Below are 10,637 nucleotides of genomic sequence, written 5' to 3' on the forward strand. Positions count from 1 at the left end.
AATCTGAATCTGACATGCGAGCTAAATAATGAAATGTTGTGCAGTAACGTCGTATGGCTTTTATATTGCGAACGGGAACTTATGTTATGAGGTTCTAAAATCCCCGAATAGAAGCCCGGAGAGAGAGAGGGAGAGAAAGAGAGAGAGAGACAGAGAGAGAGAGAGAGAGTTAGTGATAGAATTTGTCCCCTCCGAGTTCCAGGTTCGTTAGGAGAGTGCTGGAAAGCCCGGATGTGAATTATCCATGAACATTTTGGGGAGGAAAGTTATAATGCCACTCTTTCACATTATACGAAAATGACCTTTATTCTGTGGGTCCATTTGGGCGAAATCTAGTCATAACACTTGCACGGGAATATACCTTTGTTGTTCTAGTATATGGTATATAGACCATTTTTTTTTAGTTGCTTTTTTCAATTAAGTGCCGCGCGTACCTTAGCTTTCCCCCCATGAATAATATATGACATGGGGTGAGTTGTTGGTCACACATATATGAATAGACAGTAGATTCCCATACTCGCTGTGTGTGTAAGAACGCGTGCGTGGATAAATTTCTTTTTAATAAGACTGTTATTTAGTTAGTTTTATATATATATATATTTATATATTTATATATATATATATATATATATATATATATATATATATATATATATATATATATATATATATATAGATATAGATAGCTAGATAGATAGATATGTATATCTACACTCAGACATTCACACACATACTCACACACGTATATATATATATATATATATATGTGTGTATATATATATATATATATATATATATATATATATATATATATATATATATATATATATATATATATATATATATATAGAGAGAGAGAGAGAGAGAGAGAGAGAGAGAGAGAGAGAGAGAGAGATAGGCAGAAAGTTGGATGCGTTAGAACTCAGGCTGGAAAAACCTAGTGTAAACAGAATGTGCATTTTTAACATTTTCGCGTTTGCAGTTCCTATTTCTAGGTTGCTGTAGGATTTAAAAGAAGAGAGAGAACAACAGCCCCATGTAGAATAATTATATAAATAGATCCAGTGAACGTGATTATTATAGTTCTTTAACTTTAGTTAACCCATTACGGCCGACAATTATCCACTGGATAAAAATGCAGAGTGTTTAAAGATGTCCTTTATTTTAGGTCATAATTTAAAATAACTCTTATACAACTGAAAAAGAATATATTGATCAGTATCATTTTTGATACTGCAGGTTTTCCGACTACTAGGGATTAGAATGAACAAAATAACTACTTTTTTCCAAAGCAAGAAATTCTGTGACGATCAAAATTATTGTAAGTATTGCATTCCTATATATTAAATAATTGCCATCCCTACCACTTACTTTTTTTATCGGTATGCTTAGCTTGCGGTGCAAAATTTGCATAAAAGTATAAAAATTAAAACCTTTATGTTTTGATGTATCACTTTTCATTATCATCTTGTGTGGTACAAAGTGGCTAAAGTGTTCGTTTTTCTCTGAATTAGAATTCATGTCAGTCAGGCATACATCATACATTATTCAGGTGCATTGTGGTTGCTCACCACACATTCTGAACGTAGGGGCGCAGATAACATCTTACAAAGGTAATGTACGTCAAGAGCATTCACGACATCTGGAGTTGGGGTGACCAACTTATTCAGTGTTCCTGTTCATGTTATTTCTCTGAATCTTTTGCAGTTCAGCAGACGTTCCTTTACGAACAGGGGATATACGACTGGTGCTAAGCAGTTTCATTGCTTGTGCCAATCACAAAATGACTGGTGGTGTTTAGCAAACTCAGTTTAATTCCGTTTTAGGTAAGGCATGAATGAACTGAAGACCTAAGCAATGGTTCCCTAAGCAATAGTTGGCCGCCCTCATGCTTTTTTTTTTTGCACTTTTACCAGCTAGTTCAAAGATTTTTCCCATAAACATTTTGTAGATTTAAGACCGAATCAATAATAAATTCAAAGTTGCAAAATAATGATTTGGATTTACACCTACTGTATATAGATTCAACGCAAAATGATTCTGCTGGGTTTTAATGCTCAGTGACTCTCGTGATAAGAAACCGAATTAGATCTGACCGTGAACCTCACTTTGAAACTTACAAGTGACTGATTTGTGAAAATTTAAAACATGTGATAAACATGTTATCACAGATCAAAATACATGATCTTATATCATAATATATGATAAAAAAAAGTCATTTTGTTAGTATTAAAATTGTTTTAAAATGTCCCCAGGGAAAGACTTCTATACTAACAAGACATAGGCCATATGATTCATGCACAATGTATATTTCATAACCACGAATTAGTACCATTCTCTCTCTCTCTCTCTCTCTCTCTCTCTCTCTCTCTCTCTCTCTCTCTCTCTCTCTCTCTCTCTCTCTCTCTCTCTCTCTCTCCTTGAATTTTTTCCTTTGAATTCTGTGTTGTGAATTTGTAAATAGCAAGGAAACAGCACTTCAAGGAAACGGCACTTCTTAAGTATCAATTCATTTATGGTCAATGAGTTTACTCGAGCTTTTTCACCTCTCTCTCTCTCTCTCTCTCTCTCTCTCTCTCTCTCTCTCTCTCTCTCTCTCTCTCTCTCTCTCTCCTTGAATTTTTTCATTTGAATTCTATATTGTGAATTTGTAAATAGCAAGAAAACAGCACTTCATAAGCATCAATTCACTTATGGTCAATAAGTGTACTCGAACTTTTTCAGCCTGCCTCTCTCTCTCTCTCTCCAGACTTTGAACGTTTTTCCTTGATGCTCAGCAGTGATGCAATTGTAGATTTCTGAATTTTCAAACTGCGAAGAAATTATATTCAGTCATCAGTTTCTTTATAGCCAGTCATCTTGCTAAAGCTTTTCAATGTAATCAAACATGGCGAACCATCTCATCAAAGTCTCCATAATATATTTGATAGGACTTCCAAGTCATATGACGGGGTAAAGCAAATACTTTGATTACCTTCCTCCCCTTCGCAGTGTTTCTGGGAAAAGAAATATTATTTTGGGTAGTGGAGAACCTTAGAAAAAATGCAAAAAAAAGTGCAATATTAGACCCATAGGAATATATAATAAATGAGCCGATTACCTGCCTTTCCTATTTTTCTTTCTACTGTTTAACCCCTACTCCTCTTCGCTATCGGCAACTTCTATAAATTCCCTCATATTTCTGAGCGACGGACCTCACTGTAATTGCTGGAATGTGCGTAATGCCTCCAGAATCTGTCGTGATCAAGAAATTGATTTATGGCGCCAAGAAACACCACCAGTGGCAGGCATGTCGACAACGGACATATAAAAATCTGCTTACTTCGTAGCGCAGTTTTCGTGGGCTCTTTTTTTTTTTCCTTATTCCCTCAGTCACGTAATGGTTCGTGATTATTAAACATACTGTATATTAATTGGGTTCGTTCCGCATTTTCCCGATCTCGGTGGGATGTGCTGTTAGTCGTGTCGAAAAGCTTCGACGGTAGTGCTGAATTTTGTGATTTCCTGTCATGCTTTCGTAGTTGCTGTTTTGTACTTTGCACGGTACGAGTGTTTTGTGCTTTTGTTTATGATGATCAGGTAGTAGTTATATGGAAAGTACTGGCCATAGCGCAATACCAAAAGATACGCAGTGCTGAGAGAGAGAGAGAGAGAGAGAGAGAGAGAGAGAGAGAGAGAGAGAGAGAGATAGGGAGAGAGAGAGAGGTTGTTTTGCACATTGCATGGTACGAATTTTTTGTGCTTTTGCTTATGATGATCAAATATTATTATTTAAATGGAAAGTGCTGGCCATAGCGCAACACCAAAAGATACGCAGTGCTGAGAGAGAGAGAGAGAGAGAGAGAGAGAGAGAGAGGTTTGTTTTGCACATTGCATGGTACGAATTTTTGTGCTTTTGCTTATGATGATCAAATATTATTATTTAAATGGAAAGTGCTGGCCATAGCGCAACACCAAAAGATACGCAGTGCTGAGAGAGAGAGAGAGAGAGAGAGAGAGAGAGAGAGAGAGAGAGAGAGAGAGAGAGAGAGAGAGAGGGGTTGTTTTGTACCTTGCACGGTACGAATTTGTTGTGCTTTTTTTTTAAGATGCTCAAGTATTATTTAAATGAGAAGTACTGACCACATCATAGTAACAAAAGATACTCAGTGCTGAGAGAGAGAGAGAGAGAGAGAGAGAGAGAGAGAGAGAGAGAGAGAGAGAGAGAGAGAGAGGTTGTTTTGTACATTAAATTGCACGGTACGAATTTTTTGCACATTGCACAGTACGAATTTTTGTGCTTTTTCAAGACGCCCAAGTATTATCTAAATGAGAGTTACTGACCACATCACAGTAACAAAAGATACTCAATGCTGAGAGAGAGAGAGAGAGAGAGAGAGAGAGAGAGAGAGAGAGAGAGAGAGAGAGAGAGAGAGAGAGAGAGAGAAATTAATTATTCAGCCTTGCAAAAATCCCACATATTTACACTATATAATTATCGGGTGCGTATATACTTGTTATTCGTCTTCCAGCACAGCAGAACAGCACCAGCCTAATTAGACGGCAGCATTTAGCCTGCCATTTATCATTTGTTGCGTGCTGTTTGTTAATTATGCCGACACGGAAACGCGCAAAACCATTAAAATGGAACCCCAATTTTTAGGTGTCTTAGTCCACCCAGCTTAAGCATAACGAATCATTTCCCACCTTGGGAACAGTCTAAATCAAACCCCCACCCCGTGACAGACATACAAACAAAGACAAAATAAATGAAATTTTAATTTTTGCGTCACCTTTTCCTTCAGTGCCTTATGGGTTAATTCTCATTTTTCACCTGGCGCTCCACCTTTTCTTCCAGGCGCTTATATGTCACTTAATGGCTTGCGGCAATAAATTCAGCTGAGCCGCAGGAAAAATAAAAGAATGTACCAAGCGCATTCGAAAATATGTTGAAATAACACGAAAGCGCTTGGTACTTCTTTATCTTATTTTCCCTGCTGTCTAGCTGAATGGATCCTTTTATGAGCTTTATCCCGTTGACAATTTACTGCTTGGCAGCCATAGGATTATCGTAAGCACAAGGGATAACAGATGAACATAGAATTTGAAGCAAATATACATGAAATTTATAATCAGGTAACTTCATGTAGCAATGAAATGCTACTCGAAATACGCATGCGCGAAAGACTTGAGAAAGACTGTAAGGAAATCCAAGAAGGAACACCAGTACATTATTTTCTGGATTGCCAGGCGCCTCGTCATGATTAATGTGAACGAGGGAACGAACCCCCGAAACTAATGGCATTTGCATCGACAGTTTCCCCGTACTAAAATGATCATGTTCCTCGCTGGAACAAGACGTGTCATCTCCTCAGCTTCCAGGCTCCGCTGGAATCCATATTTCTTAAAGCTGGAATCACAAACTCGAGCTGTGGTCGGGTGTCTTTGACACGTCATTGATTTCGTCCTTTCGATTCATCTTCCGGTGACGGCCAGACCAAGCGGTTCCATCGATCGTTATGAAATACCTATCAATTCTCGTCCATGAGAGTTCGAGGGTCCTCGCCAGACATCTGGACCGGAAGTGAGAGAGAGGGAGAGAGTTATTGAAATGTGAATTTACATCCTGAATTCAAATTGTCTGGCAGTTGTCTTGATTTTTTCTTATGATTATTTATAATTGTTTATAATTTTTATTGTTGGGGTAACTGATTATTATTTTTCAGTATTTGGCCCAGGTATCGATAGACATTCTGAAAAATCAGAGTGGTTTACTTCACTTTTTTTCGGCATCTTTTTTTATATTATGTTTGTAAAAATACAGGTGTTAAATGTATGTGCGTTTAGCATCTGTTAAAAAAGTTTAAAAATGGTATACGGATGCATTTCTGATGTTGTAAAAGGATCACATATTCTTTCTTGAGTAAAATGCTTCAGTATATATTGGCACAGGAATAACTAGCACACAACTGTTACCCAAATGCCAGTATGCTTAATATTCTAGGAATATATCCATAAGCTATGCAAGCCAGGCGTGTTTATCCGGTAAAGAATTAGGTGAAGATTTAGCCTAAGACTCTTTAACTGAACATAAAAATGATAGATCAGCTTCCTGCAAACATATAATCATAACAAGATTAGAATTTCTCAGAGATATGAGAGAAAATCAAGTTTGAAAGGAACTTTAATTTTCACTTAAGTCGCCTCATGTATTTTTGTTCTTATTTAATCCATAGTCTTTGAAAGTTTGTCTCTGTAATATTGTAATCTCTTTAAGACAGCAATGAGAATTTATGCAGAGAGCGAAAAGATATTCCACTGAATGTTTCAGGTTTTATTTGCACTTCGCGATGTTCCTGAATCTGAGCAGTAACCTTTTCATGTCAACAACGCAACAGTTGCGTAGATTTTAGTCTGCTGTGATTTTGAATCATCCCGCGACCTAGAAATGTGATTTTCCATAATTATTTTGTAACCAAGCAACTTACACATGCCAAAAACACTTAAGCAGTCTCAACCACCTGTTAAACATGTCTATCATAATACATTTGTCTCTGCTGTCGTTTTTTTTCCGAGTGCGAAGGGAAAGGGATATTTTTTAGAAGATTGCTTTGTTATTCGAATGGTAGTAGTTGGCTCTGCATAACTAAGCCAACAAAGGTTATAGTAAAGTATTTAGCTATATCCTTTGCTAATCTATACTGGCATATAGGTAATAACCATTACCTATAAGGAATATTTAACCTATAGGGAGTATTCAACAAATATGGTATCCATGAGCTATGCAGAAAGATGACTCTGTTAGGTAAAAAATTAGTTAAAGGTTTGAGCTAAAACTCCTTAACTAAACATTGAAATGATAAAGCATCTTAAACTAAACCGTATTTTTATGACAAGAGGAGAATTCTCCTGAGAAAATGCTTCAATTATTTGTTTAGCGCGTTATGCTTGTTACTGTTTTATTCTTTCTGTAGCAACTGTAGGTTTCTGATATTCGATGAAGTGGTATTTAAAATAGACGTGATTTTGAGAAATTACTCGGCTCTCACTCATACATGATCGGTTCACGTGACTTTATTTGCATATCACTTGTTATGTTACAGAGAACATTGTTCGTATTTTTCAAATCTAAACAAGAACATTTAAGTACACTCACGTGTGGAAGGCTAGCGTGACTTTATTTGAATATCACTTGTTCTGTTACAAAGAACATTTTTCTTACTTCTCAATTCTAGACTTTATTTATATTTGTTGCCCCCAAAAAAAAAATTGTTCGTATATTTCAAATCTAAATAAGAACATTTAAATACCCTATTTGCACGAAACCATATCGATAACAAGAACCCCAAATTCCAGTGATGCTGTATATTCGCCATAGAAAAATTAAAGGCGCCTCCCAGTCGATGACCCCCGCATCATCCTTCTAATAGGATTTTGAGACAACTTGGGAGGTGCTGTCGGGATACGTCAATTGACGACTGGGTTTAAGGCTCCCGGTCATTTCAGACGTCTCTCACAATCAAGACAAATCGACATCTTCGATTTTACTCAGCTCAGCAACTCCAAAATTTAAGCCTCGTGCACTTGAAATCTTCTGCCACTCGTTTTAATCAGAGTCATTTCCCGCTAGTTGAAGTTCTAATTGAAGTTCTTTGTAGAAATCAGGACAGTGTTCGGGATTGTTTAAAATTTATGATACAGATTAGTAGTTATTATAGGTATATAGATTGTCAGTACAGTAGATTAAGGAAGCATCGTCGATTTCACTCAGCTCAGCCACTTGCTATGATCGCTGTCATTTCTTTCTAACTGAAGTTCTTTGTAGAAGTCAGGATTGTGTGCAGGATTTTTTAAAAATCATAATATAGACTATTAATTATTATAGGTGTAAAAAATAAAAATACAGTAGATTAAGGAAGGAATGAATGAGCAATGCACTGTCCGTCATGTTTAGTGGACTTCCATTTTTTTTTTTTTTTTTAATAAACTTCCATACATTTCCATTCATCATCTTCGATATCGAAATATTCTAGAACCTCTGTGGGAAACTGCTTAATTGTAGTTTTTCTTGGGTTTTCGATACTTTAATAAATTTTTTTGTTGTTTTGTTATCTTGCAACATTTGTGTGTGCTTTTCAATTGAGGGTGTTCAACCTGCCTTTAGGAACTCCTTTCATCAAAACAGTAACGTTCCACTTCCATTCTTATCAGATTGAAAACTTTAAAATTCTACTTCGTCGAATTGTTTAGCTGCGTTAGATGAGCTGTTTTGAAAAACAAAGCCTTATTGGAAACTTCATGTCCATTATTTAATTCAGTTATTTGACAGATGCTTGATGATTCGACCATTACCAGGTGGAATAATCTCATTCTTACAAACGCACGCTAGCGCCTGTCATAAGAATATTACTAGCATTCAGAGCATTAGTGGAAAGGTTAAGGGAAAGGAATACAAAATAGTTGTAAGACCAGAAGTCCCCGTAGGTGGTTAGTGCTGTCAGTGCACGTCACGGGGTGGTGCACTGTAGGCATTACTAAAGGTTCTTTGCAGCGTCCTTTCGGCCCCTATCTGCAACCCCTTTCATTCCTTTTACTGTACCTCCATTCATATTATCTTTCTTCCATCTTGCTATCCACCCTCTTATAACAATTATTTCAAAGTGCAACTGAGAGGTTTTCCTCCTGTTACACACCTCTCAGACTTACCTACTCTCAATTTCCTTTCCATTGCTGAATGACCTCACAGGTCCCAGTGCTTGGCCTTTGGCCTAAACTCTATATTCAGTTCAATTCAAGACCAGCAGTGATGCCTGAGAGAAAAACATCGCCCATGAAAGCTCGATAGAACGCCAAAAATTTATTGACATTTAAGATTAAAAGCCACAAGAACACATTCTAAGGGTGATTGCAATTAGAATGTTGTTATGAGTTAGGTATAAAGTACTGAAATTGCCACCAAAACAAAAATACAGATTAATCAATACTTTTAAGTTCAGCCAAAGGGGACGGGCTGAATATTTACGTCATGAAATATATCAGAAAATTACAGCTATGATTTTGGAATATTTGATGTCCAAGCAGTGAAATGGTAGAAAGACCTTTTGATTTAATGAAGGAAGTTAAAAAAAAGAATGACTTGCAAAATGCTTGTATCGAGAAATTTCCTGCAATTGCGTGATAACTGCAAGAATTCATTTTGCCAGTTAACGAGTTCCTGGGGACTGCTGATCGAACGCTACCGGTCGATAAATAAAAACATTTACTAACTCTGGTTGGCACGAAACCAAATCGACTATTTAACCGTATTCTCTAAATCAGAATTATCGTTTCTTTTTTGTATGAGACCACGAAAAACGCAGATAGTAAGTGTTGAAGACTTTTACCAAGAATGTACCATGAAAAAAAATATTTCCCGTCACTTGCGATCGTAGGGATGACTAATGATTATATCTTTGTATGACAAACTAGACTTGAAGTCGTTCAGTACTTGGCAGGTTATGAAGATTAGACAAATACTAATTTATTGGATGTTGGAAAGGCTTCAGTGATTTAATCTCAAAGGCAGCTTTTAGCGCGTTACGTCATGCTCAAAGAATTATAAGAAAAGACGTCGGTGCCGAAGGGAACATAAACTGTCTGAGTGAGTCTTGGGAAACCCAGAGGCAGAAATACCATCAAATGACTCTAGAATCCTTTGTGACGTCATTGGCGGGGACGCACAATAGACAATGGGAGAAAAGAGAAAATTCATAGATGATTTTTCTGGGGAAACTTAAGACTTTTGTAACCTGTGGTTCCATTTTTAAAAGATGATACTGACGTATATTTTTTAGGTAATCGAGATGCCATAATATATTTCTTTACGCATAATACTGGCACTTTTCAAATAAGTGTAAGTAATTCATAATAATCCTAAGATGGGATTAGGGATTTCGTAGTAACATGTGAAAAGTAAAGCGAAAGAAACTCAGATGTGAGGAAGGTAGGGAAAGAAGACTTAGACTCACTTTTGGGGACGAAAGTACTAGGTCTGAAGATTTCCCAGAGGCGCACAATGATCTTGAGACCGAGCCTAATGAAATTATATGAAGCGAAAAAGCTGACTCAAAAAAAAAAATAAAAAACGTAAAAAAATGCACCACCGAGTTTTCTGTACAGCCGCTACAGCTTATAATCAAGGCCACCGAAAATAGATTTATCGTTCGGTGGTCTCGGCATATTGCTGTACGAGTCGCGGCCCACGACACTTTAACCACGACCCGGTGGTAGCCTGTCTTATATCGTTGCCAGATGCACGATTACAACTAACTTTAACCTTAAATAAAATAAAAACTGCTGAGGCCAGAGGGTTGCAAATTTGGTATGTTTGATGATTGGAGGGTAGATGAACAACATACCAATTTGCAGCCCTCTAGCCTCAGTAGCTTTTACGATCAGAAAACTGAAAAACAATTACAGAACGTTAAGTGACCACGACTCGAAGACATCGCTCTAGACATCAGTGCTACTAACGAAGTTGTTCATAAATGTCTAGACAAATGATACATTATCCTGAGAAAGATAAGAGCAGGCTCGTTCTTTTGGTAAACATGATTTGGGTTCATTTGTGTAAAAGTTTTGAAAGAAAATTAGGGATGGAATGACAAATTATCAATGCA

The sequence above is a fragment of the Macrobrachium rosenbergii genome, chromosome 43 (genome assembly GCF_040412425.1).
Source record: "Macrobrachium rosenbergii isolate ZJJX-2024 chromosome 43, ASM4041242v1, whole genome shotgun sequence".
Taxonomy (NCBI): Eukaryota; Metazoa; Arthropoda; class Malacostraca; order Decapoda; family Palaemonidae; genus Macrobrachium; species Macrobrachium rosenbergii.